We start from the raw sequence: 27,129 nt of genomic DNA, 5'->3' as shown, positions 1-27,129 counted from the left end.
CTCCCCGCCCCCCGGCGCCCCCCGAAGCTTTACGCGCGGACACTAAAGTCCTCGGCAAAGCCGGTGTCCGGGTGCGTAAGTGTTCGTTAAGAACACGTTCGCTCATCTCTAATTATAAACTATAAGAAAAACCTCACATTCGGCATCCCGGTGTCCATAATGACCTGTACTATAATTTCAACGCACTATTTATCCTGCACAGCAAAAACCGTTAACAAAACGGAGGCAAAATACTTATTTTGTTTGTTTTACTGCCCAAAAAACACAATGAAAGTGATCTAGGAAGCCGTAAGTACCCCAAAATGCTACAAATTAAAACTACAGTTCGTCAAGCAAAAAACAAGCCTCACAGAGCTTCGCCCATGGAAAATGTAAAAATTCATGAGACTTTCAATGCAGTGATGCAAAAATAATTATATTGATTAACCTAAAAAATATATATATTTTTGGGATCGTTGTAATCATAATGATATGCAGAAAGCATGTAAACTGTCATTTATGCTGCATGATTTACACTAGAGATGAGCGAACGTACTCGTCCGAGCTTGATATTCGTGCGAATATTAGAGTGTTCGGGATGCTCGTTACTCGTAACGAGCACCACGCGGTGTTCTGGTTACTTTCAGTTTCCTCTCTGAGACGTTAGCGCGCTTTTCTGGCCAATTGAAAGACAGGGAAGGCATTACAACTTCCCCCTGTGATGTTCAAGCCCTATACCACCCCCCTGCTGTGAGTGGCTGGGGCGATCAGATGTCACCCGAGTATAAAAGTCGGCCCCTCCCGCGGCTCGGCTCAGATGCCTTGTGAGTTAGCTGAGCGAAAGTACTATCGTGCTGGTGCTGCTGTAGGGAGAGCGTTAGGAGTCAGTGTAGGCTTCAAGAACCCCAACGGTCCTTCTCAGGGCCACATCTACCTGTGTGCAGGCTGCTGCTAGCAGTGTTTTTTTTTGTTTTTTTTCTCAAAATCGGCAGTGCAGAGCATTGCACCCGGTATTAGGGACAGAAGTGGTGCATAGGCAGGGAGAGTGTTAGGAGTGAGTGTAGCCTTCAAGAACCTCAACGGTCCTTTCTAGGGCCAAATTTAACCGTGTGCAGTACTGTGCTGGCTGCTGTTAGCAGTGTTGCATTTTTTTTTCTTTCTAAAAATCGTCTGTGCAGAGCATTGCACCCTCCATTGATACTACAGGGACAGAATTGTGTAGGCAGGGCCACAACACAGTTATTGTTCATTGAATATACGCAGTGGGTCCTTCCCTTTGCAAAAAAGGAAAAGAAATTATATTTGGCCTGCCTGTGTCAGTCCTAAGGTCTCCGTGTACGTGTGTGCTGCGTGGACAACGTACAAAAATCAGACGCAACCAGATACGGTTTACTGCAGGCTTGCGCCATTGTCTTTCCTGACTGGCAAATACCTGCTCTGCTAGAGTTAATAACTCTGCTACACTAAAGTTGTGTGTCACTTTTTCAGGGCCACACTACAGTTCTAAAAGTTATTGTTCATTGAATATACGCAGTGGGTCCTTCCCTTTGCAAAAAAGGAAAAGAAATTGTATTTGGCCTGCCTGTGTCAGTCCTAAGGTCTCTGTGTACGTGTGTGCTGCGTGTACAACGTACAAAAATCAGACGCAACCAGCTACGGTTGAGTGCAGCCTTGCGCCATTGTCTTTCCTGACTGGCAAATACCTGCTCCGCCAGAGTTAATAACTCTGCTACACTAAAGTTGTGTGACACTTTTTCAGGGCCACACCACAGTTATTAAACGTATTGTTCATTGAATATCCGCAGTGGGGCCCTCCCTTTGCAAAAAAGCGAATTCAATTAATTATATTTGGCCTGCCTGTGTCAGTCCTAAGGTCTCCGTGTACGTGTGTGCTGCGTGGACAACGTACAAAAATCAGACGCAACCAGCTACGGTTGAGTGCAGCCTTGCACCAATTTCTTTCCTGCCTGGGAAATCAAATCACTGGTAATACAGCATGCTGAGGGGTAGGGGTAAGCCTAGAGGACGTGGACGTGGCCGAGGACGCGGAGGGCCAAGTGAGGGTGTGGGCACAGGCCGAGCTCCTGATCCAGGTGTGTCGCAGCCGACTGCTGCGCGATTAGGAGAGAGGCACGTTTCTGGCGTCCCCACATTCTTCGCCCAATTAATGGGTCCACGCGGGAGACCTTTATTAGAAAATGAGCAGTGTGAGCAGGTCCTGTCCTGGATGGCAGAAAGTGCTTCGAGCAAGCTATCATCCACCCACAGTTCTGCGCCGTCCAGTGCTGCAAATCCGAATCCTCTGTCTGCTGCTCCTCCTTCCTCCCAGCCTCCTCACTCCACTACAATGACACATGCTCAGGAGCGGGAACACTCCCAGGAACTTTTCTCGGGCCCCTGCTCAGATTGGGCAGCAGTGGTTCCTCTACCACCAGAGGAGTTTATCGTCACTGATGCCCAACCATTGGAAAGTTCCCGGGGTCCGGGGGATGAGGCTGGGGACTTCCGGCAACTGTCTCAAGACCTTTCAGTGGGTGAGGAGGACGATGACGATGAGACACAGTTGTCTTGCAGTGAGGTAGTAGTAAGGGCAGTAAGTCCGAGGGAGCAGCGCACAGAGGATTCGGAGGAAGAACAGCAGGACGATGAGGTGACTGACCCCACCTGGTGTGCAACGCCTACACAGGACAGGTCTTCAGAGGGGGAGGCACGGGCAGCAGCAGGGCAGGTTGCAAGAGGCAGTGCGGTGGCCAGGGGTAGAGGCAGGGCCAGACCGAATAATCCACCAAGTGTTTCCCAAAGCGCCCCCTCGCGCCATGCCACCCTGCACAGGTCAAGGTGCTCTACGGTGTGGCAGTTTTTCACGGAGACGCCTGACGACCGACGAACAGTGGTGTGCAACCTTTGTCGCGCCAAGATCAGCTGGGGAGGCACCACCAACAGCATGCGCAGGCATATGATGACCAAGCACCCCACAAGGTGGGACGATGCCCGTTCACCGCCTCCGGTTTGCACCACTGCCTCTCCCCCTGTGCCCCAACCTGCCACTGAGATCCAACCCCCCTCTGAGGACACAGGCACTACCGTCTCCTGGCCTGCACCCACACCATCACCTCCGCTGTCCTCGGCCCCATCCAGCAATGGCTCTCAGCGCAGCGTCCAGACGTCGCTAGTGCCACAGTTTGAGCGCAAGCGCAAGTACGACTCCACGCACCCGCACGCTCAAGCGTTAAACGTGCACATTGCAAAACTGATGAGCCTACAGATGCTGCCGTATAGGCTTGTGGAAACGTAGGCTTTCAAAAGCATGATGGCGGCGGCTGCCCCGCGCTACTCGGTTCCCAGTCGCCACTACTTTTCCCGATGTGCCGTCCCAGCCCTGCACGACCACGTCTCCCGCAACATTGTACGCGCCCTCACCAACGTGGTTACTGCCAAGGTCCACTTAACAACGGACACGTGGACAAGCACAGGCGGGCAGGGCCACTATATCTCCCTGACGGCACATTGGGTGAATTTAGTGGAGGCTGGGACAGAGTCAGAGCCTGGGACCGCTCACGTCCTACCCACCCCCAGAATTGCGGGCCACAGCTCGGTGGTGGTATCTGCGGCGGTGTATGCTTCCTCCACTAAAGCACCTTCCTCCTCCTCCTCCTCCAACGCAACCTCTGTCTCGCAATCAAGATGTGTCAGCAGTACGTCGCCAGCAGTCGGTGTCACGCGGCGTGGCAGCACAGCGGTGGGCAAGTGTCAGCAGGCCGTGCTGAAACTACTCAGCTTAGGAGAGAAGAGGCACACGGCCCACGAACTGCTGCAGGGTCTGACAGAGCAGACCGACCGCTGGCTTGCGCCGCTGAGCCTCCAACCGGGCATGGTCGTGTGTGACAACGGCCGTAAGCTGGTGGCGGCTCTGCAGCTCGGCAGCCTCACGCACGTGCCATGCCTGGCCCATGTCTTTAATTTGGTGGTTCAGCACTTTCTGAAAAGCTACCCCCACTTGTCATACCTGCTCGGAAAGGTGCGCCAGCTCTGCGCACATTTCCGCAAATCCCACACGCACGCTGCCACCCTGCGGACCCTGCAACATAGGTTTAATCTGCCAGTGCACCGACTGCTGTGCGACGTGCCCACACAGTGGAACTCTACGCTCCACATGTTGGCCAGGCTCTATGAGCAGCGTAGAGCTATAGTGGAATACCAACTCCAACTTGCGCGGCGCAGTGGGAGTCAGCCTCCTCAATTATTTACAGAAGAGTGGCCCTGGTTGACAGCCATCTGTCAGGTCCTTGGAACATTTCAGGAGTCTACACAGGTGGTGAGCGGCGATGTTGCAATCATTAGCGTCACCATTCCTCTGCTATGCATCTTGAAAAGTTCCCTGCAAAGCATAAAGGCAGACGCTTTGCGCTCGGAAACAGAGCCGGGGGAAGACAGTATGTCGCTGGATAGTCAGAGCACCCGCCTGTCTATATCTCAGCGCGTTGAGGAGGAGGAGGAGGAGCATGAGGAGGATGAGGAGGAGGGGGAAGAGACAGCTTGGCCCACTGCTGAGGGTACAGATGCTGCTGGGCTGTCATCCTTTCAGCGTGTATGGCCTGAGGAGGAGGAAGAGGAGGAGGAGGAGGATCCTGAAAGTGATCTTCCTAGTGAAGACAGCCATGTGTTGCGTACAGGTACTCTGGCACACATGGCGGACTTCATGTTAGGATGCCTTTCTCGTGACCCTCGCGTTACACGCATTCTGGCCACTACAGATTACTGGGTGTACACATTGCTCGACCCACGGTATAAGGAGAACTTTTCCACTCTGATTCCCGAAGAGGAAAGGGGTTCGAGAGTGATGCTATACCACAGGGCGCTGGTGGACAAACTGATGGTAAACTTCCCATCCGACAGCGCTAATGGCAGAAGGCGCAGTTCCGAGGGCCAGGTAGCAGGGGAGGCGCAGAGATCAGGCAGCATGTACAGCGCAGGCAGGGGAACATTCTCCAAGGCCTTTGCCAGCATTATGGCTCCCCAGCAAGACTGTGTCACCGCTCCCCAGTCAAGGCTGAGTCGGCCGGAGCACTGTAAAAGGATGGTGAGGGAGTACGTAGCCGATCGCACGACCGTCCTCCGTGACGCCTCTGCCCCCTACAACTACTGGGTGTCGAAGCTGGACACGTGGCCTGAACTCGCGCTGTATGCCCTGGAGGTGCTTGCTTGTCCTGCGGCTAGCGTCTTGTCAGAGAGGGTGTTTAGTGCGGCTGGGGGAATCATCACGGATAAGCGTACCCACCTGTCAACCGACAGTGCCGACAGGCTTACACTCATCAAGATGAACAAAGCCTGGATTTCCCCAGACTTCTCTTCTCCACCAGCGGACAGCAGCGATACGTAAGCAATACGTAGGCTGCACCCGCGGATATGAGCATCGTTCTCTCTCACCATCCAAAACGGGGACATTTCTGCTTCATCAATCTGTGTCTAATATTCCTCCTCCTCCTCCTGCTCCTCCTCCTGAAACCTCACGTAATCACGCTGAACGGGCAATTTTTCTTAGGGCCACAAGGCTCAGTCATATAATTTTTCTAAACAATTTTTATATGTTTCAATGCTCTTAAAAGCGTTGAAACTTTAACTTGAACCAATTTTTCGTTAAACTGGGCTGCCTCCAGGCCTAGTTACCACTTAAGCCACATTAACCAAAGCGATTAATGGGTTTCACCTGCCCTCTTGGTTGGCCATGGCCAATTTTTTGGATGTACATTAGTACTGTTGATACAGCAATTTTTGTGGGCCCTCGCCTACAGTGTAATCAAATGAATTTTTAGCCCACCTGCATTACAGCTGATGTTACATCCGCTGTGTTGGGCAATGCAATGGGATATTTTTATGTACCGCCGGTGGGTTCCAGGGAGCCACCCATGCTGTAGGTGCACACGGAGTTTAACCTACATCTGTCCACTTCTAAAGAACCCCAGTCTGACTGGGGCATGCAGTGTGGGCCGAAGCCCACCTGCATTAAGCACGACATTACTACCTCAGCTGTGTTGGGCAATGCAATGGGATATTTCTATGTACCACCGGTGGCTTCCTGGCACCCACCCATGCTGTGGGTCCACAGGGAATTATAAATGCATCTGTTTCCACTTGTAAAGAACCCCAGTCTGACTGGGGCATGCAGTGTGGGCCGAAGCCCACCTGTATTAAGCACGACATTACTACCTCAGCTGTGTTGGGCAATGCAATGGGATATTTCTATGTACCGCCGGTGGCTTCCTGGCACCCACCCATGCTGTGGGTCCACACAGGGAATTATAAATGCATCTGTTTCCACTTGTAAAGAACCCCAGTCTGACTGAGTCATGCAGTGTGGGCCGAAGCCCACCTGCATTAAACATGACATTACTACCTCAGCTGTGATGGGCACTGCAATGGGACATTTTTAAGTACCGCCGGTGGGTTCCAGGGAGCCACCCATGCTGTAGGTGCACACGGAGTTTAACCTACATCTGTCCACTTGTAAAGAACCCCAGTCTGACTCGGGCATGCAGTGTGGGCCGAAGCCCACCTGTATTAAGCACGACATTACTACCTCAGCTGTGTTGGGCAATGCAATGGGATATTTCTATGTACCACCGGTGGCTTCCTGGCACCCACCCATGCTGTGGGTCCACAGGGAATTATAAATGCATCTGTTTCCACTTGTAAAGAACCCCAGTCTGACTGGGGCATGCAGTGTGGGCCGAAGCCCACCTGCATTAAGCACGACATTACTACCTCAGCTGTGTTGGGCAATGCAATGGGATATTTTTATGTACCGCCGGTGGCTTCCTGGCACCCACCCATGCTGTCGGTCCACAGGGACTTCACAATAGGGAGTTGTACCTGCCTGTGTCTATGAATTAAAAACCGCGGTCTGACTGGGGCATGCAGACACCTTGACAGAATGAATAGTGTGTGGCACATAGGTTCCCCATTGCTATGCCCACATGTGCAGCTCCTGATGGCGGTGGCACAGGATTCTATTTCTCATTGCTTCTGTACAGCATTGTGGGCTATCGCCCCACCCCTTTTAAAGAGGGTCGCTGCCTAGCCGTGCCAACCCTCTGCAGTGTGTGCCTGCGGTTCCTCCTCATGGCAGACGCACTTCTAAATTGACATGAGTGTGGCGTGGCATGAGGGCAGCTGAAGGCTGCGCAGGGACACTTTGGTGTGCGCTGTGGGGGGGAGGGGGGGGGCGGTTGGGCAGCATGTAAGCCAGGAGAAGTGGCAGTGGAGTGTCATGCAGGCAGTGATTGTGCTTTGTTGGAGGTAGTGTGGTGCTTAACTAAGGTATGCATTGCTAATGAGGGCTTTTCAGAAGTAAAAGTTTTTGGGAGGGGGGGGGGGTCCACTCTTGCTGCTATTGTGGCTTAATAGTGGGACCTGTGAACTTGAGATGCAGCCCAACATGTAGCCCCTCGCCTGCCCTGTCCATTGCTGTGTCGTTCCCATCACTTTCTTGAATTGCCCAGATTTTCACACAAGGAAACCTTAGCGAGCATCGGCGAAATACAAAAATGCTCGGGTCGCCCATTGACTTCAATGGGGTTCGTTACTCGAAACGAACCCTCGAGCATCGCGAAAAGTTCGTCCCGAATAACGAGCACCCGAGCATTTTGGTGCTCGCTCATCTCTAATTAACACTGTAAAAAAATAAAAAAACAATGGCAGAATTGATGTTTTCTATCCCTGTTCTCAAAAAAATAAAATAAAAGTTCTACAATACATTATATGCACCCAAAAACAGTACCAATAAAAACTACACATAAAAAAATTCACATAAAGCCCTCATGCGGCCATGTCAATGGAAAAATAAAAAGGTTATAGCTTTCGAAAAGTAGAGCTGAAAATCAACCCAAATCATCGCTTCCTGATGGCCAAAATAAGCCATGTCCTTAAGGGGTTAAAAGGCTTATGTGCGCTCCCTTTACTCCCCCCCTTCCAATTCGGTTCCTGCACTTCCTATATCAGGCATGCCACCTAGTATGGGTGTCTAAGCAGTTTGCTCTCATCCTGCCATTTATGGTAAAGCTGGTGTTTGTGTGTTCTGGTTTTGACCCTTTCGTGTACTGACTATCCTGACTTCTGTGCCCCCAGACCTCGGCTCTGTATATTGGACTCTGCTTTGTCTGCTGCCTGCCCTGAGTATTACCGTAGCCTGGACCTCGGTTATGTACGTGGGCTGCCAGCCCTGACTACAGCCTTTCTATTTACTACGGGTCCGGTCAGACCTTCAGGTATCGCATCTTGGCCCAGTTCAGCGAGAAAAGACAAATACTGGGGCTCTCTGTGTGTAACGGCCTGTGGACCCCAAAGCAGAGCCAGAATCCAACCTGGAGAGATTAAACATGAAAACTGGGGTCTCCCAGGTGTTAGACCTCAGTTAGCCCACAGCCATACCGATACGTTGCAGGTTGGATCCAGATCCGCCTGTCTGACAGGTTCAAACGTTTGCTATAAGTTTGGCTTGGTGCAAACCAGAACCTCAAGCAGTTCATCTTGGCCAAACCCACTAAAATCACTCATGGCAGAAAAAAAAGAGGAAGGATCATGTAATGTCAGGGTACCCATAATGCTTTGCAAACGGCTCTTCCAGACGGAGGTCAGAGCCACTATAAAAGGCTTTGCACCATAACTTCAGCAGCCATGTTAGCTTGGGATAGAGGTGTAAGAAGATCTCTGTGAGGGACCATGTGGACATCAGGACTGTTCTAGTACACACACATAGATAGGAGGGGAGCAGAACTGAGCAGGAGAACAGAGTACTGAGCAGTGAGCTGGAGAACAGAGTACTGAGCAGTGAGCTGGAGAACAGAGTACTGAGCAGTGAGCTGGAGAACAGAGTACTGAGCAGTGAGCTGGAGAACAGAGTACTGAGCAGTGAGCTGGAGAACAGAGTACTGAGCAGTGAGCTGGAGAACAGAGTACTGAGCAGTGAGCTGGAGAACAGAGTACTGAGCAGTGAGCTGGAGAACAGAGTACTGAGCAGTGAGCTGGAGAACAGAGTACTGAGCAGTGAGCTGGAGAACAGAGTACTGAGCAGTGAGCTGGAGAACAGAGTACTGAGCAGTGAGCTGGAGAACAGAGTACTGAGCGGGTGAGCAGGCGAACAGAGTACTGAGCGGGCGAGCAGGCGAACAGAGTACTAAGCGGGCGAGCAGAGTACTGAGCAGTGAGCGGGCGAGCAGAGTACTGAGCAGTGAGCGGGCGAGCAGAGTACTGAGCAGTGAGCGGGCGAGCAGAGTACTGAGCAGTGAGCGGGCGAGCAGAGTACTGAGCAGTGAGCGGGCGAGCAGAGTACTGAGCAGTGAGCGGGCGAGCAGAGTACTGAGCAGTGAGCGGGCGAGCAGAGTACTGAGCAGTGAGCGGGCGAGCAGAGTACTGAGCAGTGAGCGGGCGAGCAGAGTACTGAGCAGTGAGCGGGCGAACAGAGTACTGAGCAGTGAGCGGGCGAACAGAGTACTGAGCAGTGAGCGGGCGAACAGAGTACTGAGCAGTGAGCGGGCGAACAGAGTATTGAGCAGTGAGCGGGCGAACAGAGTACTGAGCAGTGAGCGGGCGAACAGATTACTGAGCAGTGAGCGGGCGAGCAGGGTACTGAGCAGTGAGCGGGCGAGCAAATACTGAGCAGTGAGCGGGCGAGCAAATACTGAGCAGTGAGCGGGCGAGCAGAGTACTGAGCAGTGAGCGGGCGAGCAGAGTACTGAGCAGTGAGCGGGCGAGCAGAGTACTGAGCAGTGAGCGGGCGAGCAGAGTACTGAGCAGTGAGCGGGCGAGCAGAGTACTGAGCAGTGAGCGGGCGAGCAGAGTACTGAGCAGTGAGCGGGCGAACAGAGTACTGAGCAGTGAGCGGGCGAACAGAGTACTGAGCAGTGAGCGGGCGAACAGAGTACTGAGCAGTGAGCGGGCGAGCAGAGTACTGAGCAGTGAGCGGGCGAGCAGAGTACTGAGCAGTGAGCGGGCGAGCAGAGTACTGAGCAGTGAGCGGGCGAACAGAGTACTGAGCAGTGAGCGGGCGAACAGAGTACTGAGCAGTGAGCGGGCGAACAGAGTACTGAGCAGTGAGCGGGCGAACAGAGTACTGAGCAGTGAGCGGGCGAACAGAGTACTGAGCAGTGAGCGGGCGAGCAGAGTACTGAGCAGTGAGCGGGCGAGCAGAGTACTGAGCAGTGAGCGGGCGAACAGAGTACTGAGCAGTGAGCGGGCGAACAGAGTACTGAGCAGTGAGCGGGCGAACAGAGTACTGAGCAGTGAGCGGGCGAACAGAGTACTGAGCAGTGAGCGGGCGAGCAGAGTACTGAGCAGTGAGCGGGCGAGCAGAGTACTGAGCAGTGAGCGGGCGAGCAGAGTACTGAGCGGGCGAGCAGAGTACTGAGCAGCCGGGAAACAAGCTAGAAAGTATAGGAGGGGAAGCAACTCGGGTCAGTTTGTGATACAGAACTGTGTTTCCCAGCTGGGTCAGCCAGTCACTGCAGTCATTGCTGGACTGGTATTGCAGTTATTACTGATTTTGTTCTTGTGGTTCAGCAACAATCTGTGTATGCTCAGCATTCTTGTACATCGCAATGTAAAGTGGGCAGGGTTGTGTTTTTTGTTTTTTTTTTCAAAGAAAACATTTTTCAAAAGTAGCCTACAGTAATTAAAGTTACAAGCCCTGCGCAGAGCCGCATTCGTCCATTATTAATGTAAGACATAAAAATGTTTGGTAAAAGAAAGGTAGGGAAAGGACTGGGTAGAGGAAAAACACCCGTGCCACGTCCTTTACCAGTATGGGTGTTGGTGCCAGTACCAGCACTGTTAGCACCAGCCATGTACCCAGTACTAGTAGCAGCGGCGGCCGTGTGGCGCTAGTACTAGTAGCAGCGGCGGCCGTGTGGCCCTGGTACTAGTAGCAGCGGCTGCCGTGTGGCCCTAGTACTAGTAGCAGCGGCCGCCGTGTGGCCCTAGTACTAGTAGCAGCGGCCATGTGCCTTATAGTAGAAGCAGCATCCAAAAGCCGGGGTGGTCCATCTACCCCAGTGGGCGTGTTATTGTGGAGCATTCGGCCATTGTGGACTGGTTGGCTCTCGGTCAACTCAGGAGGAAGAATCTAACTTTACTTTAAGCCAGGATTCAGTGGATTGTTGCTCCTCTACAGTTATTTGGTGCACTGATAGAGGCAATAGCCTTCCCCTTCCACCCTCTCTGTCTTCACTGCCCCTCCTGCTTTGGCACCATCTTTTTTCCTAAGAGATAGCACCCGGGTGCTAAAGATAAGGAAGGCACTCAACAACAATATATTAGTGATAATGAGAAGTTGTGAGGACAGCCAGCGTTTGGAGTGAGCTACGGAGGAGGTGAAGGTGGAAGTGGTTGCCGAGATGCAGAGCTGTGCTATTGAAGGTGGTGGTAGGGGTAGTAATGGAGGTGGATATGATGAGGGGGAGCAAGGAGCCCATGAAACATCAGAACAGACTGAGAGAAGGGGCAGGGATAATGATGATGTGGTTTTGGACAGGATGTGGGATCAAGGTGATGACATAGTTAGAGGAGGAGAGGGAGGGTAGTGGCGGTACTCGCAGTGATAAAGAGCTGAGTTGAGGTTGGGCCAGAACATCTGCAAAACCTCCCCGGGGAAGGCCTCTTGGTATGATCCACTCAGGAGTGGGTGACTGCAACACTACTGCTGCTGGTGAAGGCTCCAGAAGAAATCCTGCCAGAGGGTGGCAAGCTGGGGGGCTGGTGGGAATACAAGCTCTTTCCGGTACTCCGCCATGCAGCAATTCTTCTGTAGCTCCCCAGAGAAACTAAATATGGCACGGTGGCGCATCGACAAGCAGAGAGTAAGGGGTGGTGAGGGCACAAATGTAGGAACTACAAGTCTACCTGATGACATGGAGCGGCATCACAAGAGCACATGGGACAATCCGTATGCCCCACAATGTGAACAACTGCTACTCAGAATCCCTGTCATCTGTCTAGTAGCCAGGCCTCATCCACAGGCAGTCCAGTCTTGTTATCATCATCACTGTCATCTAGTGCTTCTCCTCTGTTCCCTCAGTTATCCATACTGGAATCTATGGCCAACAAACACTATGTGCCCAGTTATCTAGTTGTCGTCGGCTGAACTCAAAACTGGCCAAGGTGTTGCACCCCGTAGCTCCTGGGCTGAATATATACACTAGAGACACTTTATAATTGGTCCTTAGAAGCTGATGACTCTTCTAATACATATATTTCATGGATCTTGTAATGCTAGTGTTTGTCATGTATTGCATTGATTGTCTACAATGGTCACATGTTGTACATACCGGCGTTACCATTGTGGCCAGTGATTGGATGTAGTGATCATGGGAGGATCTGACATCCTAAAACATGGAGGAAACTGCCCTGACAAGATATTCATTTCATTGTCCAATTCATACAAGCGATATGCGTTTTCGCACTGACGTGATTTTCAAGAAAAAATGCCTCCTATCAGTTTGTGAAGTAGCGATCCTCCAGCCCGTCTGTCAGGTGTGTTAGAGGATCGGCAAGTGCTTTCCTTTGTTTTCAATGGGAAATATCGCATCATACTCGCGTGCACATCCACGGTCCGCGATGTGTTTGACTCTCCCATTGAAAACAATGGGCGATGCGTTCTGAGGAACGTGAGAAGATAGGACATGCCACGATTTGTTTCCTCACCATATCGCTCTGGAAAAAGTGGCTCATGTGTATTGCTCCATTCAGAAGAATGGAGTTCATGTTCGCTCAAGATTTGAGAGTCGCACAACGCACAAATCTCACTCAATTTTTGCGGGTTACAGCACTAGTGATTTGCAGCTCAGTGTGGCTGCGATATTTGAGTATTGTGGTCACCAAGAAAACTCAGGCAGGTTAGCTTAAGGGATCACCAACTTCTGGCTGCCTACAGTTTGTACATTTTGGGCTGACAGATTCCCTTGAACCCTTTAAGGACACGTCCTATTTTGGACATGAGGACGCAAGGATTTTTGGGGGTTTTTATTTCCACTTTTCAAAGCATAACTTTTTTATTTTTCATCAACATGGCCGTATGAGGGCTGTTTTATTGCATGGCAAACTGTAGTTTTTATTGGTACCATTTTTTGGGTTCATATAAGTGTGACATTTCAAAAAAAAATTTTTTAAACAGGTAGAGAAAACGCCAATTCTGCCGTTGTGTTTTTTTTTTTAGCAGTATTACTTTTACAGCAGAAGTGACACGATACATTGATACATTCTTTCTGCAGGTCAGTGCGATTACAACAATACCAAAAATGTAACAATTTTTTGCTGTTTTACCACTTTTGGGGTACATATGGATTTTTTGTTCACTTTTATTGCGTTCGTTGTGAGGTAAAACAAACAAAATAAGCATTTCTGCACGTAAGGGCTTGGGGACACCACAGTGAAGACCAAATCCCAATTGGAGGGGTAAAGTGTGAACACTCGAGTTCCCCAGATTCTGCCTCCAGATCCAATCCAAAGTCAAATCAACGTGGGGCAAAACAGGTCCACACATTTGCTTTCTGACAAGGTCATTCAGACAAGGTTTGCACAAGGTGAAGAAAAAAATCTTTATCTATGGTTTACCACCCTACTTGGAAAACCTATTTTCAAGGGTGTGAGGAGAGACAGGTCGTCCCCACAGAGTTTTCTCTCCTTCTGATGCAGAATTAGCCATGATTTTTCCTAAATAAGTTTCCTGCCTTATCAATTTTTTTCAATGCTCTTTAGCCCTTGATTCTTATGTCAAAACTTTTCTCTAAGACTGTAGCGTCCTATCGGCACTGGATAGGAGCCATGGGTATAGTAGGTGAGCAGGACTGGAGAGTAGTCAGGTGGAAGCTGGGGTCGTTATCAGGGTGGTCACGTTTGCAGTACAAAGGATGAGGCAGGAAGCATAGTCAGGGGTAATCCATGGGTTCCACTACTTGTTTTCAAATAGTCTTTACAGTAATAGCGGAGGAGCATGTAATGGAGCTTGACTAAACGGTGCTGTGAAGCAGAATAATCATGCACTGAGGGAGTGGCAAGGCCAGGCTTTTATAGGAGATGCAATCAAGGCAAGAGGCGGGGACAGTGCTTGCAGTGCAAGAGGTTCCCGGTTCGAGTCCTGACAAAGACAATGCACATACAGTTCCTCTGTACTATCTTCCTACGTTCATTTTGGACCTCAACTTGGCATTGGATGCTCTCAAGTCTTCTGCCTTTAAGCCTCTAAGGAATATTTCCCTGCAGCTCATTTCTTGGAAGGTGGCCTTCTAGGTTACGATAACCTCAATCAAGAGGGTCCCTAAGTTGGCCGCTCCCTCTTGCCATTCTGCCTTTCTTATTCTTCATCAGGGCAGGTGGTAATTCCACTCCCAATGCCTTCATATCTTATTAAGGTTGTTTCCGGCTTCCACCTTAACTGAGAAATTCTATTGCCATTCTTTAGTCCCTCTCTTTGCCATGCCATGAAGGTGTTTATTACATAAGCTGTGTGGACCATTTTTCTGTGTTTGCCAGCAACATCTTTCTTCAGGCGTTCGGATTCTATATTTGTCATTTTGGACGGTTGATGTAGGGGGTTTTCAGATTCAAATGTGACCATATGCAAGTGCATTCACTCAGCCATTCTTACCAACTGAAGGGTCAATATTGGGTAACTTATGAGTAGTGCAGCACCAGGCCTCAGCCACTTAGTTTTGCAGAGCTGCCTCCAGTTCCTCTGTCCACACCTTTGCATCGGAAGATGTGGGTCTTGGTCTTAAGGCTTTGTAGGCAGCAGTGGCTCGGTATACTACCTGAAAATTCTCATTCTGTTTCCCACTCATAGAATTGTAGAGTTGGAAGGGACCTCTAGGGTCATTGGGTCCAACCTCCTGCTCAATGCAGGATTCACTAAATAATCCCAGACAGATGTCTGTCCAGCCTTTGTTTGAACAATTCCATTGAAGGAGAACTCGCCACCTCCCATGGCAACCTGTTCCACTCATTGATTACCCTCACCGTCAGAAAGGCTTTTCTAATATCTAATTTGTGTCTCCTCCCTTTCAGTTTCATCCCATTGCTTCTAGTCTTTCCTTGTACAAATGAGAATAGGACTGATAACTCTGCGCTGTCACAGCCCTTCATATATTTGTAGACAGCTACAAAGTCTCCTCTCAGCTTTCTTTTTTGAATCTAAACATCCCCAGATCCTTTAACCCAGAGGTCCCCAACTCCAGTCCTCAGGGACCACCAACAAGTCATGTTTTCAGGATATCCTATGGTAAGAACACCTGTGGCAATGTCTGAGGACTGATAATAATTCCATCACCTGTGCAACACTGAGGAGATCCTGAAAACATGACCCGTTGGCGGTCCCTGAGGACTGGAGTTGGGGACCCCTGCTTTAACCGTTTGTCATAGGGCATGATTTACAGACTGCTCACCATCCTGGTAGCTCTTCTTTGATCTTGTTCCAGTTTTGTTTTTTAAATCCAGGTGCCCAGAACTGGACACAGTATTCTAGATGAGGTCTGACTAAGGAAGAGTAGAGGGGGATAATTTTCTCACATGATTTAGACTCAATGCCTTTTTTTGCTGCTGCATCATATTGTTGACTCATGTTCAGTCTGTGATCTATTAGTATACACAAGTCTTTTTCACATGTGCTTCTTAGCCTAATTCCTCCCATTACATTTTTTAAAATTTTTCTTGCCCAGATGTAGGAGTTTGCATTACTCCTTGTTAAATACCATTATGTTAGTCTCCACCCAATTTTCAAGCTTTTCTAGATCTTTTTGAATGTTCTCTCTCTTTCTATAGTGTTAAAGTATCCCTCCTAGCTTTGTGTCGTCGGCAAACTTGATCAGTTTCCGCTCAATTCCCTCCTCCAGATCATGTATAAAAATTATTGAACAACACCTGGCCCAGGACAAAGCTTTGTGATACCCCACTTGACACATTCTTCCAATTGGATGTGCAGCCATTTATGACCACTTTTTGAGTTGGATCACTCAGGCAATTGTGAATCCACCCAACAGTTGCTGTGTCAATCCCATGTGTGCTATAATAATATTGTAAAAGTATCAACAAACTGTCCATCAGCTACCGCTCAGGATAAGGGAAAAGCTGAGTTGAAATCCTCCACACTTATCTCCCCCCTCCCTCATATCTGCCAGGCCTCTGATGTACATGTGCCCTAAAGAAATCCTTGATCATGATGGCAATTAAGTTAGCTAGTTACAGGGGGGTGCTAAATACTCCCCTGCCAGCGAGGATTGACACCTCTGGTATTTCTCACAGACACCCTGAGTCCGAGAGTCAGATTAACGGGAAAACCGTTTAATAAGGATTATTGGTCGTGTGAAGGTCCTAGCCCAACATGAATTATATTTTCGGAATTGGACGGGCCAGCTGATTAAAGTGCATCCAAACTTATGGAGATGTGGGGCACGAGCACCCCGAAGTGGCGTATTCCACATACCTGAGTATAATTTCCGGGTCATGCTTGGTATTGCTGAGTGGATGAGGATGATAATAATAATAATCTGTATTTGTATAGCGCCAACATATTCCACAGCGCTTACAAAGACAGGGGGAATACAGAAAGACAAAAGTACAAAAATTACAGAACCACGGTTACAATAGTAATCAGTTGATGGAAACAATAGGGGTGAGGGTCCTGCTCCAACGAGCTTACATACTACAAATATTGGGGTTATACAGAAGGTAAATGGGCTGGAGATGTTCACGGTATGGCGAGGTGGATTGTGAGGGATGCTAAACACATAGACAATGGTCACACACCACACACAGCTGTGCTACATGCGCTTGTGACACACACCACACACAGTTCTGCTATATGCACGTGTGACATACACCAGATCACACACAGCTCTTCTACATGCGCATGTTGCATACAACACATACAAAACTCTGCTACATGGGCATGTGAGACACACAGCACACAGCTCTGTTATATGCACGTGTGACATACACCAGACCACACACAGCTCTGCTACATGTGCATGTGACAGACACACAGCTCTGCTACATGTGTGCTACATGCACATGTGAAACACACACAGCTCTGTTACATGTGCACGTGACACACTACAAAACACACAGAGCTCTGCTACATACGTGTGTGACACTCACACACCAGACCACACATAGCTTTTCCACATGCACATGTCACACACGCCACACACAGCTCTGCTACTTGCGCGTGTCACATACACCACATACAGCTGTGCTCCATACATTTGTCATTGGCCATTGCTGCTTTAGAATCTGTGATGAGGTCACTGTCATGTAATAAGGGGCAGAGAAAAGAGCAGATGAATAATCACTTGATGGTGACCACATCAAAGGGGTGGAGCTAATAGCTGGTAAGTGATCACATGACGGTGCCATAATGATAGGGCCTGTCAGCACACAGCTGCCGTACGACTGCAGATTTTATAATAAAGTGAAGCAGCACCTGTGATGACATCACCGTCATGTGATCAGGGTCGGAACTAAGAGCCAGTAATTGATTACATGACAGTGACATAATCCCAGGTGTTGACAAAAGAAGCGACTTGGCAGCATCAATAGGTGCAAATAACACAAATCTGTTTATTCTCCCATAACACACAGATACAGGTTAGGTTTCGACCAGTATGTTCTTTGTCAAGCTCAGTGAATCAGATACAGAATGCAGTATAAGTAACAAACACATCAATTAGAGCACTATATCAGGTTTGGAAGTTAACACCCCCTTCCTAGTCACACCCAACCTTTCACAGCTGTCATGACTATCTATAAAATCACAGTACAGTCACATACACAATACATATAATATACATACAAACATAGATTAAGCAGGGCGGCTCCATCCATCCCATCTGCTGTGTGGCGGCATCTGTAGTTTCCTGGATCTACCTTCTTCCCTTTTTTGAAGATAGGGACAACATTTGCCCCTTTCCAATCTTCTGGGACTTCTCCTGTTCTCCAGGAATTTTCAAATTTTCAAACCCTTATGGCCAAGGGTTCAGCAATTACCTTCGCTGCTTCCTTTAGTATCCTAGGATGTAATTCATCTGGACTTGGAGACTTGAATTCCTGTAAGTTAGCTAAGTCTTCCCTCGCCATCTCTCTGTTTATAGATAGCCTGGATTCTTTTATTACCTCGATATCACAAGGAAGATCAGTTGATGTTACATCTACTTTCTGAGTGAAAACGGATACAAAATAGAAATGTAAACGTTCTCAGCATCATCTTTTTAACCAATTCATCATTTTCATCCTGTAAACATCCTATATCATCTTTGCATATTCTTTTGACATACCCCCACAGTCCATTTTTATTGCGTTTAGCCTCTGTTGCAAGCATCAATTCATTATTAGCTTTAGCGTTGCTGACACTTGCCCTACAGTTTCTGCAGACCGCATTATATTCTTTTTTAGATATTCCCCCCTCTTTCCATTTGATAAACATATTTTTCTTACTTTTTTAACATGTTTGCAAGTTCTGTGTTCACCCATCCTGTTCTCTTTTTAAATCCTTCCCATTCGTCCTTCTTTTAGAGGTGGTTAATAGAGATGAGCGAGCACCCAAATGCTCGGGTCCGCGTTATTCAAGTCGAGCTTTTCCTAAAATTCAAGAGCTCTACTTAAGTAACGAACCCCATTGACTACAATGGCAGACTCAACATTTTTGTATGTGGAACGCAGGCTCCTGTGCCTTTTTTTTTTCTCTTGGTTCGTGTTCTCTCTTCCTCTCCCTCTCTCTTCCTCCCAAAATTTTTTCAAATGACGCGCGTGGGGCGGGGTCGAACACAATTTGATGCTCGTTCGAGTAACGAGCACCATCGAGTACGCTAATGCTCGAACGAGCATCAAGCTCCACAGAGTATGTTTGCTCAACTCTAGTGGTAACGATTGTGCTTTGAGAATCTTATTTTGCAATATTTCCCACCCTTCTTGTACATTTATGTACTTAGGAACATTCAGCAATTGGATCCTTCCTACCCTCTTTCTGAGTCCATTAAAATCTCCCTTTCTGAAAATCCATCCTTCAGGTCTGCATCTTCTCAGGTCTTCCTTCCCTTGTTATCCAAAATACAAGGATAGCCTGATCACTGTATCCTAAAGTCCCAGCCACCCTTACTTCCTCAATCATCCCCTCCCTGTTGATAAGAATTAGGTCCAAGATAGCAGATCCCCTTGTTTTCTCTTCTACCTTTTGGAAGATAAAGTCAGCAAGAGCGGATAAGAATTTGTTGGATCCATTACTTTTACCTGAGAGAGATTCCCAGCAAATGTCTGGATAGTTAAAATCTCCCATAATCACCATGTTGTGCTTTTTTGAGAGCTTGGCCATCTGATGTAGAAAGAGTTCATCCATATCTTCTGCTTGTCCAGGTGGCCTATAGTAAATGCTTACAATGGTGTCATTTTTTTTGTTCTCTCCTTGTATTCTTACCCAAACAGTTTCTACAGAACTCCCATGCTCTGAAGCTTAAATCTCTTTGGAGATGAATGCTTTCCTAACATACAACGCAATACTTCCTCTTCCTTTAATTAGGTCTTTTTCTTATAAATAAGTTGTATCCTTCAAGCCTTGTATTCCAATCATGTGCATCATTTCACCAAGTTTCCGGGATGCCTATGACATCATATTTCTCTTGTACGGCTTTTTTGATCACTTTTATTGCATTTTTTGTGAGGCAAAATGCTAAAAATTAGCATTTTGCCTCTGTTTTTTAGCGTTTTTTTTAACGCTTTTTGTCGTACAAAATAAAAAGCATGTTCAACTTCTTGTACACATCGTTATGGACGCGTCAATACCCAATATGTGGGGTTTTCATTTTTTCCCCCCTTTTTTTATGCTAATATTAGAAAAAGCATAAAAAAATGTTTTTTTTAATATTTTTTTTTACATTTTTTCTTTTTTTTACGTTTTTCTTTTCTTTTTTTTACACTATTCGAGTCCCTCTGAGGGACTTCCAGCACTATGCCTATGATCGCTGTCATAAGGCATGGCAGAGCTACTGCTCTGCCATGCCTTATCGCTTGTACAGCGATTATAGGCACAGGCAATACAGGACGCCAGTGCCTGGCGTCCTGTTGCCATGGTGACAGGCCGGGCTCTTGCGATGACATCGCAATAGCCGGTCGGAGACACAGAGGGAGCGCGATCCCTCTGTGAACTCTTTCCCTGCCGTGACCTACTTAGATCGCGGCAGGGAAGGGGTTAACAGCGGGGGTCGCATCTCCGATGCCCCCCCCCCCCCCCCCGCTGTTGCAGCGGGACGCCGGCTGTGACTGACAGCCGGATCCCGCTGCGGGATAGCGCGGGATCATACGTGATCCCACGCTATCCCCAGGACGTACCGGTGCGTCCTGTTGCGGGAAGTACCAGGCTCCCAGGACGTACCGGTACGTCCTGGAGCGGGAAGGGGTTAAAGCTCTCCTGATGAATTCAGCAAGGCGCCTGCCAAATGTATGCTTGTAGTCTTTATTGAGGGACATAGCATTCTCCAATTATTTTCTCATGTCACTATGCCCTTCTCAGTTATAGCATGTTCTTGGGTACGCTTGTTCTGTGTTTTTTTGTTTGTTTGTTTTGTTTTTTTTAAGCTTGTGTTTCTACTGTTTCCATACAGACTATTTAGTCGAGTGCCTGTGTCCCCAATGAATGTTACTAGAAAGGAATTTTACTTTAAGGCAAACATCCTCCTTTTATGCTCCTTGATCTTGATCTAACAGGTACAGGAACAGGATGCTTAAGGAGGACAGTGCTGCAAAATATTTTGAATGCCCTTTTTTCATATTCCCCCAGAGGCCGCATATGATTGATGGCAGTCACAGTTAGTTACTTACAAGGCTAGATTATCACATTAGGTTTTTAGGACTATTGTTTATGTAGTTTTCTTTGACCAACTCCAGAAACAAAGATTGTAATAAGTTATTTGAAGTTTTCCTTTAATCATATTTTGTATTAACTTAAAAAAAAATTCTCACTTCTACCCTGAATAATAAATTGCATGTAACTGTCAGTGAGTGTGTGAGAAGGACAACACCTAATAGCACTGATTCTCCACTGAGCATTTACTAGAAGAGTGGTGACAAGTACACTGATACATGAGCTTATGAAGATGGACGCTTCAACACAGAAGGGGAAAACTGCAAAAGAATAACCTGTGGCCAAACATCATGATTTACTGGTCCTCACTGTGAGGTCTACTGTTAGATTCTGATCTGTTTTTCCACCACTGTCTTAGTTAATAAATGCTACGTGACTTGTAATTCGCAATGATATGTTTAGATGGAAATGTTAAACATATCCATATAAAGTTTAAAGTTATTGCAATAAGGAATAGTAAAATCAGCTTTATTATTGGCAGATGACTGTACCGGGATCTCAGGGGGATGTCTGATAACTGCAGATTGTAAAGCAGAGGATTGTGGTATCACACAAGATACATATGAAAAACCTGCCATTATCCCAGATATACCCTCAGCCTATCACAGCAAAGATCCATCATCTGATCCTCTTACGCAGGTCCCATCCTCTGATTCATCGCAGACTAATAAGCAGAAGAAAAGTCACAAAAGCAGAGAACATCAAGGAGCTCATGCAAAAGAGAAGCCATTTTCATGTTCAGAATGTGGAAAATGTTTTATATATAAATCACAACTTGTCAGACATCAGAGAAGTCACACAGCGGAGAAGCCATTTTCATGTTCAGAATGTGGGAAATGCTTTTCTATGAAATCAGATCTTGTCAAACATCAGAGAAGTCACACAGGAGAAAGGCCATTTTCGTGTTCAGAATGTGGGAAATATTTTAGTGATAAATCAAACCTACTCCAACATCTGAGAAGTCATACAGGAGAGAAGCCATTTTCGTGTTCAGAATGTGGGAAATGTTTTTCTCTTAAATCATACCTTGTCAAACATCAGAGAAGTCACAGGGGAGAAAGGCCATTTGCGTGTTCAGAATGTGGGAAATGCTTTTTTTTAAAATCAGACCTTGTCAGACATCAGAGAAGTCATACTGGAGAGAAGCCATTTTCATGTTCAGAATGTGGGAAATTATTTAGTTTGAAATCTTACCTTGTCAAACATCAGAGAATTCACACAGGGGAGAAGCCATTTTCATGTTCAGAATGTGGGAAATTGTTTAGCGGGAAATCACAAGTTGTCCAACATCAGAAAACTCACACAGGGGAGAAGCCATTTTCATGTTCCGATTGTGGGAAATGTTTTAGAGATAAATCAAAGCTTCTCATACATCAGAGAAGTCACACAGGAGAGAAGCCATTTTCATGTTCAGAATGTGGGAAATATTTTAGTGATAAATCAAACCTACTCCAACATCTGAGAAGTCATACAGGAGAGAAGCCATTTTCATGTTCAGAATGTGGGAAATGTTTTAGAAATAAATCAAAACTTATCATACATGAGAGAAATCACACAGGAGAGAAGCCATATTCATGTTCAGAATGTGAGAAATGTTTTAAACAAAAATCACACCTTGTCCAACATCAGAGAAGTCACACAGGGAAGAAGCCATTTTCATGTTCAGATTGTGGGAAATGCTTTTTTAGTAAATCAAATCTTGTCACACATCGGAGAAGTCACACAGAAGAGAAGCCGTTTTCATGTTCAGAATGTGGGAAATGTTTTAAACAAAAACCACACCTTGTCCAACATCAGAGATGTCATACAGGAGAGAAGCCATTTCCATGTTCAGAATGTGGGAAATGTTTTAGAGATAAAACAGCACTTGTTGTACATCAGAGAAGTCACACAGGGGAAAAGCCATTTTCATGTTCAGAATGTGGGAAATGTTATACACAGAAACCACAACTTGTCATACATCTGAGAAGTCACACAGAGAAGAAGCCATTTTCACTATAATTTACTCCAAAAACTGGAATACATTACAATATAAATGTACACCATCAGGTGCAAATTTGAATTTCCTTGAACATGGACTACTAAAAGATGTGCCTTTTTTATATTTCTGTTTTGAGATTTAAAAAAACAATTTTCTTCTTTTTTTCCATCATCCTGTTCCAAGAACCGCAATGTCTTTTATTTCAATATGTATTTTTATTACAGACTTTACTCTTGACGTGCTTACAAATTAATTGGCATAAGCCTCAAAATTATATAACTGTTAGAAGTAACAAAAATATCCAATTGCAACACTAAATAGACAGTCATTTACATTTGAGGACAGGATTCAGAATATGTTTCACTACAGACTCCATGTTATGTTTGATTTCGACTTAACTAACTACATTACTGCTCATCGAGCAGCCTAAAAGACAGCAGTTAACAAATTACTAAACATAGTTACCCTATGAGAATTCTTTATGAGAAAACATTATTCTTCATCAAGAAAAAATCTCCAGGAGATACTTTTATGAAAAGGGCGGTGGGAACAAGAAAAGAAATAAGGAAGGATTAGAGGATACGCTTAACCCCCCTAAAAGGGGGCACGCAGGGGTCAAGAATGACACATCACAGATGGGGAGGTGGGGTAGAGAAGAGAAAAAATAATCTGGGCAAAGGAAAAGAAAAAAAGAATAATGACAGAGCAAGAGAGAACAACACCAACAGAACAACACAAGACAAAACAAGATAAAAGCCTCAGACCAATCTAGACACCACAGCCCCTGTTACTTCTTTCTTTTCCACTTTTCCTTCCTCCCCCTGCCCCTCTCTGCTCCTCCTCCTCTCCCTTATGTTGGCAGAACTCAATCGACAAGCCACCGTTAAAAACCCAAGGACCTGAGAAACGTCATCCATACCCTCCCATATTGTATAAAATGCCAGCCATTTAGTATCATCCTTAGCCCTGAGTTCCTCCATAGAACTAATTTCATCTAAGGCTGTCACTCAATTCAATCAAGTTGGTGAGGACTGGGATTTCCAAGTTGAGGAATCACTGTCCTCATGGCCAGAATGAAAAATTGGAGAACATCCCTTTTGCTATCTGCGATAGCACCTGGTAAAATTGATAATAGGGCACTCTCTAGAGTGAGTACCAGTGGACTCCCCCAAGCAGGCAGGAGTACCACCTTGCTAAAAGCTTGTAATTTAACACATGGTGTCTACCCGAGATAGACATTTTGTGAGTCAGATTTAGGGCTTTAATTAGAGATGAGCGAACGTACTCGTTAAGGCAAAATACTCGAGCGAGTATTGCCATTTTCGAGTACATGCCCACTCGTGCCAAAAGATTTGGGGGGCAGCGGGGAGGAACGGAGGGGAGATCTCCCTCTATTCCCTGCTCACCGCCGCAACTCACCTGTCACCCGCGATGGCCCCCGAATCTAGCTTTAATCTATTCCCTCTCTGACAAGGGGTGACCCAACATCCTCTCCCAATGACCTCTGAATAGAGATGAGCGAGTATACTCGCTAAGGACAATTGCTCGATCGAACATTGTCCTTAGAGAGTATCTCCCCGCTCGGGAGAAAAGGTTCGGCTGCCGGCGCGGGTGACAGGTGAGTGGCGGCAGTCAGCAGGGGGAAAGAGGGAGAGAGAGATCTCTCCTCTGTTCCTCCTCGCTCTCCCCAGCAGCTCCCCACCCGCCGCCGGCAGCCGAATCTTTGCTCCCGAGCGGGCAAGTACTCGCTAAGGGCAATGCTTGCTCGAGCAATTGCCCTTAGCGAGTATACTCGCTCATCTTTACCTTTGAACCATACCTTGGAGTCCCGTACTTCCCTGACTACCAAAATGACAGACTGCAGAGATTTCACCCCTCAAATTCCGAGGAGAAGAGCATAATTCCTCAAGAGGTGTGGGCCAGGCGGTTAGTTCCGCAAGTGAACCTTGACCCTGTATGAAGTGGCGCACTTGTAGTTATTGAAACCACGCACCCCCCCTTGATCCAGAAAAGACCCCTTGCTCCACCCATGGCAGAAGCCGGTTCTAATGCAACCGAAAGTTTGGAGGTCTGCATGTGTAGGAGATCCACTACCATCTTGCCAATTACAGCTGTATAATAGAGAAGCATGTCTGGTAAACCTGTTCCCCCATTTTCCCTCCGCTAAGTAAAAATTTTGTGGTTCAAACGTGGCCCAGACCCACCCAAGACAAAGTGTTAATGCCCTTCTTGTTTTAAGGAAAAGATTTTTGTGGGATCGGTATAGGTAGAGTTTGGAAAAGATACAAAAACTTAGGCAGCCAGTTCATTTTAATAGTGTTAATTCTCCCAAGCCATAAAAGATTTAACAGGCGCCATTTTTTGAAGTCTTTTACTAATGAGGTGTGAAAAAGTTCATAGTTTAGATCAAATAATTGCTCAGGGTCTGGGGGCAACGTGACCCCTAAGTATTTAATATGGTCTTCACTAGAGATGAGCGAGCATACTCGCTAAGGACAATTACTCGAGCGAGTATTGCCCTTAGCGAGTACCTGCCCGCTCGGAAGAAAAGATTTGGGTGCTGGCGGGTGAGCGGTGAGTTGCGGGAGTGAGCAGGGGGGGGGTGAAAGTGGGAGAGAGAGATCTCCCCTCTGCCCCCCCCCCCCCCCCCCCGCTGCCCACCGGCACCCGAATCTTTTCTTCCGAGCGGGCAGGTACTCGCTAAGGGCAATACTCGCTCGAGTAATTGCCCTTAGCGAGTATGCTCGCTTATCTTTAGTCTTCACACTAATTCAATGGAAAGAGAGGTTTAAGGTACATAATATCTGAAGGTTGGAGCTCTTTGCTCAAGATTTCAGACTTATGCATGTTTACTTTAACCCCTTAGTGACCAGCCCATAGTGTTTTTACGTCCTGCCCAAGTGGGCTTTAATCCCTGAGGACGTAAAAACATGCTTCCTGCAGGGATTAAAGCCAAATGGGCTATAGACGTGACAGCTTCATGCTGTCAGTGCCCGCAGGTAGCCGACAGCTTGGATCTGTCATCCTGGGCTGCAGGGACACCCCCCCCCCCCCCCCAGCAATGTGATTGGTGCTATCCGATGGATAGTGCCGATCGCATTAAAGTGCAAAAAAGTTTTTAAAAAATTAAAGATTCAGCTGCCCGGATGGATCGGATCCATGGGGGCAGCTGAGATTACCTGCCTTGTCCGTGGTGTCCTGCGGTGAACTGGTCCTCCTGGGTTCGTCGCCGCTCTTCTGCGCATGCGCGCCAGACAGATGACATCATGCACGTGCGCAGAAGGCCGGGAGCCCCGGCAAATTTAAAATCTCCTGGCTCCTGAAGGTAGCCAGGAACCAGGAGAAGCCACCAGGGACCGCGGTGAGCGGTCCTTGGGCCCGTGATTACCACTATCCAATGGATAGTGGTGATCACGAAAAAGGTGAAAAAAGTTTTTAAAAAGTTCAAGTTTCACCTACCATCATGGATCGGATGGTCGTGGATATACCCACAGCCCATACGCTACTACATTGTAGCTGCGTCATCGCTAAGCGACTGTGCGGGAAATACAAACTAAAAAAAGGTGTACTGCGCATGACTGCCTGTGTGAGTACGCAGTTATGTGCAGTACATTACGCGGCCGTATGCAGTTCCTCTGCTGGGATCCGCTGTGGGCAGATTCCACATACGGCCGTGTGAGCCCGGCTTTATTCAGACCGCTACCTGTAATATGTAATTTACAAGAAGCCCCGGGAACGCTCGCCTTCCTGCAGTTCCAGGAGCAGCTTGTTGAGTGCCTTCTGTGTGAGACCACCACACCTCAGCAAGATTACAGAGACTCACAGAGCTCCACTTTTTACACCTCAGCCCTGCCACTGAGGTCAAGAAATGCCCCACTAAAAGCATAAGAGGAGGGGGAATACCTGTTTTTTTTGCCGCATGTACCCAGGTGTTACCACCTCAGTTAGCCCACAGCCATACCGTTACGTTGCAGGTTGGATCCAGATCCGCCTGTCTGACAGGTTCAAACGTTTGCTATAAGTTTGGCTTGGTGCAAACCAGAACATCAAGCAGTTTGTCTTGGCCAAACCCACTAAAATCACTCATGGCAGAAAAAAAAGAGCAAGGATCATGTAATGTCAGGGTACCCATAATGCTTTGCAAACGGCTCTTCCAGCCGGAGGTCAGAGCCACTATAAAAGGCTTTGCACCATAACTTCAGCAGGCATGTTAGCTTGGGATAGAGGTGTAAGAAGATCTCTGTGAGGGACCATGTGGACATCAGGACTGTTATAG

The 27,129-nt window shown here is 47.5% G+C and overlaps 1 protein-coding gene across 1 annotated transcript in view; it reads left to right on the top strand.

Annotated features, from left to right (window-relative positions):
- LOC136629090 (uncharacterized) overlaps positions 1–27,129 on the top strand; it is a 246,265-nt gene that overhangs the window by 8,446 nt on the left and 210,690 nt on the right. The gene's annotated exons all lie outside the window — the stretch shown is intronic.

Source organism: Eleutherodactylus coqui, chromosome 5 (assembly GCF_035609145.1).
Source record: "Eleutherodactylus coqui strain aEleCoq1 chromosome 5, aEleCoq1.hap1, whole genome shotgun sequence".
In the NCBI taxonomy this organism is placed as follows: domain Eukaryota; kingdom Metazoa; phylum Chordata; class Amphibia; order Anura; family Eleutherodactylidae; genus Eleutherodactylus; species Eleutherodactylus coqui.
This window is presented reverse-complemented; position numbering and strand designations above follow the sequence as displayed.